Source organism: Leptonychotes weddellii, chromosome 1, assembly GCF_054177405.1.
Source record: "Leptonychotes weddellii isolate Sample4059 chromosome 1, ASM5417740v2, whole genome shotgun sequence".
Classification (NCBI taxonomy): Eukaryota; Metazoa; Chordata; class Mammalia; order Carnivora; family Phocidae; genus Leptonychotes; species Leptonychotes weddellii.
The window spans coordinates 81,172,563-81,178,225 of record NC_138369.1 but is presented as its reverse complement, the minus strand read 5'-3'; positions in this window follow the sequence as shown (position 1 = coordinate 81,178,225).

Sequence of the window (5,663 nt, the reverse complement as noted above, 5' to 3'; positions counted from 1 at the left end):
GGGGTGGGAGGTTGGGTTAGCCTGGTGATGAGTATGGAGGAGGGCACGTTCTGCATGGAGCACTGGGTGTTATGCACAAACAATGAATCATGGAACACTACATCTAAAACTAATGATGTAATGTATGGGGATTAACATAACAATAAAAAAATTAAAAAAAAATACTGCTGTGAACTTGGAACTGCTCTAACAAATAACATCTGAGGGCTGAGCTCTATATCTGGGTGGATACTTGAGTGCGGAGGGAAGAACAGCTCTGGAAGGGCAGAGAACAAGGCTTCAGTATGGGCAGGGACTTGGAGTCAGCAGTGGGCGTGAAAATGTAAAATTCTGTGAAATCTTGGGGTGGGCAGTAGACGTCCCCAAAGTGGAATGAGGGCTCAAAACAATCTCCTTTAGATCTTCAGGGAGAGGGGAACTGCCTAGGAGAAATCTCAGTTACATGACTAGTAGAAAAAGCATCCTATTTTGGTGATGTGCTCCATAATTGGGCAATTGTGAGGCCTCAACTGGGAAGAGAGCATTCTGACCCAAAATGCCCTTCAGTTGACTGTGAGGCTTGTTCCTTATAGCTCTGCCCTTCTGGCTGCTGGATGTAAACCTTAGTCCTGCAGTCAAGAGAACACTTCTTATATCTAACCTTCTCTCCAGATGGTCAGTTGTCAAGGATTCTTGGAAACTTGTAGGAATTTTTATTTTTATTTTTATTTTTTTTAACCAAATCTGGGCATCAGAGGCAAAGCTATCTTGGTATGAATGATAACATGTGAAGAAGTTTATGTCTTAACTCTCACACTGTTTTACCATTTCACCAAAACTGGGCCTCTGTTTCCCAGAGAAATAAAGAATGTTTTTTTATCTACTGTATAGGAATATTTTGAAAACACAGGCTGCATACCACTATGTCCAGAGGTCCTTAGCACTGAGTGTGGGCTTCGAAAAAACAAATTAAAATTTCCAGAAGTGAGAGAACCAGCCTGCTCTTTCCAGGTGAAATGTCCATTCCAGAACCTGTAGGAGAAACTCAGCATGTTCTTGTCATGAGTTCATGCTGCCGAGTCAGATATGACTCAGAAAAATGACCGCTGAACCCTGAGTTTCAGCCTAATATGGGTGTTCTGAGGACAGGATTCAGCCACTTAGTGACTCATTTCCACTTGGTTTGGTTTGTGGGAGTAACAAGATAAAACGCCCCTGACTGTGGACAGAGGGTATAAATACTCCAAGTGCCCTATGCCACTTCAGTCTTGAGATTTAATTCTAAAGCCTATAAGCATGGCTATCCGATACTGCCCAGTGTTTGTTGGTTCTCTAGATCTGGCCGTTTTTGAGTCTCAGTTTGAGTGACTAATAGTATATGGATTTTTAATAAAAATATGCCTAGCATTATGCATATGCATCCTCTCAGGCAAGACAAGAATTACGTCCCTAGTTGTTTGCTAAACAGTTTCAGTTGGGAAACCCAAACACTGCCCCCTTTGGTGATCAAGCAAGATGCAGCAGGAATATGGACACGATCCACAATGTCCAGGTTTTTCCTGTTGCCAGCACATGTCAATATCAAGGGGTACCCTGAAATACAGGAGGCCCCTTTAGGGCAAATGTTTTAAGACAGAATCAGCCCTTGGCACTAGGGTGGTGACATCGCAGATGAGCCTGACTGCCCTGCCCTCACCTGTCTGTCTTTGAGAGCATCCCTTCCTCGTTGCTGCTCAGTGTTCCGGGCCCCTCATGCTCCCCGATCTCCCAGCTCTAAACTCTGCTGTTAGGAAAGAGGTGTGCTAAAGCCTGATGATTGAACGGCATGGCTTAGTTTGTAACTTGCTTCTGAACTATTTGTATTTCACCCCATGAATCAATTTCCTTTCTCTCCACCTTAAAAACAAGTCAAACAAAACCTTTTCTGTTTGCCGATGGTTTGGTAATCCCCAGAATTTTGAATTGTATGAATGGGAAAATTTTCATATAAAAGATTCCAGGACTCAAAGAGGACACCGGATTTTGATTTTGCCCAGTAAGGCAAAAACTAATTATAACAATCACTCTCATTTACAAGAAAAAGAATATTTTACTAGAAAACCACCATCTGAGAATAAAGCATAGTCATGGATAGCTAGGACATAGATATTTGTATTTATGTTCCACATTATCCTCATCTTTTCCCTTATTTATTTTCAGATGAGAAAACCATTGCCATGGACCAGCACAGGTACAGAAGCCCAGAGCTGGAGGACTAGGAGTTGTCTTATAGCCGGTGAGATGCTGGCCACTAAGATTGTGAAGGGGAGCAATGCCAGGATATAGGGGCAGAGACGTGGCTCTTGAGCTGAAGGTGACAGTGGGAATTTTGGTGATCCTGAGGGGAGGTGCTGACTTTGGGAGGAGATGTAGATGGACAAAGATAGGAGATCTTGAGGACTCAGATGGTCCCTATCTTGCGGAAAGGATAGGGATTGAGGTGGGTGGAAGGGGGAGTGGTGTGTTTGGTGAAAAATCATTTACCTCAAACATGGAAGATAAGGTAAGCGATGAAAAGTCCCTAAAGACAGTGACTATGACCTTACAAAACACTCATCTAGAATGTTTTGGGGACAGAGACTAAGAAACATCATTGATTGATTGATTTGATTCGTTCACAGATGCATTTGTCTAAAAAGCAATTGTTGAGTCAGGCAGTACACTGAGCACTGGGAATATGGAAATGAATAAGGTACCATCCTGGTCCCCAGATCTGCATAATCATGAATGATCTATATGTGCTACTATGTTTATGTACTGCATTGCAAAACATAGCCTAACATGGAAATGAAAGAAAGATAATACAAAAGTGATTATAAATAGAAGTTCTGAAATTATCTTTCTGTACCCCAGTGGATTGTTTGGTCCATCCCTGGGCTATGTACATTCCCTGTTTGGAAATTATTGGCCAAGGCAGTTGTAAGTAAGTTGAGAGAAACTGGCAAGTACGAGTGATGAGGGAGGAGCATTACTATAAGGCTGAGGAATAGACATGGGCTCAAAGAGAGAGTGGCCCTTGTTCTTTAGGATCAAAGAGAAAAGAGGGGAAAAAGCGAAGAGAAGTGAAATGAAGCAAGAGAAGAGAGAGGAATGTGGACATGGGCCTGGGGGAAGTACAGTGATCAAGAAACCTAGTGAGTGACCTTCAAGGCAGAGCTTACCAACAGAAAGGGCACTTGAAACTCTGGTTGGAGTGGATCAGGCTCATTTGGATCTAGCTAGGTGAGCAGCATGAGACGGAGTCTGTCTGCAGTTTATCTATCTATCCTTCATTGTAATACAGTGAAGACTGACAGTGTGTGCTTAACCACAGAGCACAGGACAGGAAGGGCTTACATGAGACCTGAAAGAGGGAAAAGCCATACATTTTGTGGGAGAATCTTACACTGCTTCAGATATATAGGTCACAGGGCACTGTGGCTTAGTGTTAGCTTTTTGAATCATTTGATACCAGCATTAGGGTGACCAGACATCCTGGTTTGCTTGAGACCATCCTACTTTTATCACTGAAAGTCACAGGACCTGGGAAACCCCCTCAGTTTCAGGCAAACTGGGATAGTTGTCAGCTAAGTTATAGCACCTTGCCTGCTCTTTTGAGGAACAACCCTGTATCCTTCTCAATCCACCAGGTTCCAGTGGATTGGCTTCCTCTCTGGAGGCAGACATGTGACTGGGTGCTGACCAATCAGCGTCTTTCACCTCCTTTGTCGCAGTGGTTGGATCACAGATGGGCACATGAGGCAAACCAGGTCAGTGAGACTCAATTTTGAACGTTTTGTCGGGACTGTTGGGAAAGAAGAGGGGCTTGTGTGCTGGGACTTCTGGCATTGAGTCTGGTGAATGCTTGGAGATGCTGGAGCCTCCCATTGGAATCTGGAATAAAGCCAATTTTGGGGAAAATAGGAAGGAAAGATGAAGAGATATTAATTCTTGGTGCTGTCTGAGTCCCTCTACTACACCATGCCTGAAGAGAGCTTTACTCTTAAATTTTTTCAGTTATGTGAGCCAACAAATCCCCTTCCAGCTCCACTGTCCCACTTTACCCTTTGCTCAGGCCAGTTTGAATTGGGTTTTTCTACCTTTAACTGATGGAGTCCTGACAAATGGAGCTTGTGCTGATCAGATAGAGGGTAAGAAATGCATGTTATCCTACCCAGAAGCCATCTTTCATAGATGCACCTTTCTGCATCTTGATGCCTGGGGACCGTCTTCCCTAAGATAAAGGAGATAATCAGTAGTTGTATGGAGTTTAATGGTCAGGAATAAAAGTGGAGAACTGATGTCTGATGGGTCTTGGTTATTATTTCAGAAAGTGGTAAGGAGTGGTAATGCAGAACTAATGCTATAAGAGGGTTGGAAAATTTCAGATTTTTGTTACTTCATTGTATTTATTCCTTTATTTTCATTTATTCCCTTGCCTAGAGTGATTAACAGCAAAATTTTGAAAAACTACATTAAAAGTGGGTTTGTGAGTGTCTTTTGGGGAGCACCAAAGCTAGGAGAAGACAAAATCAAGGAACATCCAGGCAGACTAATAATTGAGAGCCCTCTGTCCAACCTAAAATCTTTAAATATTTGTTCACCATTTATTTAGAAGTGGCAAGGACAACTTATTTTTATGAATAATTCACTTCCATTGATTAAAGCTGCCCTAAAAATATTCCATAAAATGTTCCTCACTTTTTTGTAGTTTTCATTCTCCTGCATAATTTTATTATTTTCTGAAGCAGACATTTCCTTGGTAGGCTTATTAAAAGTTTAAAAATTCAAAAATAAATCTCAGGAAATGGCCCTATGCCATGCATGATTCATTTTTGTAATTTCAGTTCTCTGTAACAGAGAGCTTCAGCAACCATTAGCAGGCTGGCTCTGGGTTGGAGAAGTTCAGAGAAAAATATAGGTGCTGAAGAGATGTGTTTAAAAATTTTTTACCGCAGGGCATATTCTGCTTTGGAGGGAGTGGGTCTATTTAACTTTTCACCAACAAGGTAAGGAGTTGTATAAGGAAACCTCAGTTAACTGACATCGTATTTCCAATGTATTCAGTGATGGTTTAATATCCCATATGGACTGTCACACTATCAGTTGCCTGGTTGGCCTGGCCCTAATCCAGCTCTGGAGAGAAAAAGTGGTAGCACTGAGAATCACTGAACAGGAGAAGAAGCTGAATCTCTGAATCTTCAGGAAAGGATGCTTTGAAAAGTATAGGGAAAACTGGTCTATTATCTTTAGGATGGGCAGTAGAAATGATAGAAATGACAGCCAGGTGGGGAGGTTTCCTATTTTTAGGAATGGTGGGCTAGGTAATTTGATCAAACCTTCTACTAGAGCTATTTATTATTATTATTTTTTAATTTTTATTTATTTATTTGACAGAGAGAGAAACAGGGAGAGAGGGAACACAAGCAGGGGGAGCAGCAGAGGAAGAAGCAGGCTTCCCGCCAAACAGGGAGCCCGATGTGGGGCTCGATTCCAGGACCCTGGGATCATGACTGAGCCGAAGGCAGACGCTTAACGACAGAGCCACCCAGGCACCACCTACGAGGAACTATTTAAAAAGCTGAAAAATATTAAGAAATAGCTTCTTGAAAACATAATAAAGTGACAAGATAACAAAGAATTACCAGACCAAAAGTGAAGGAAAA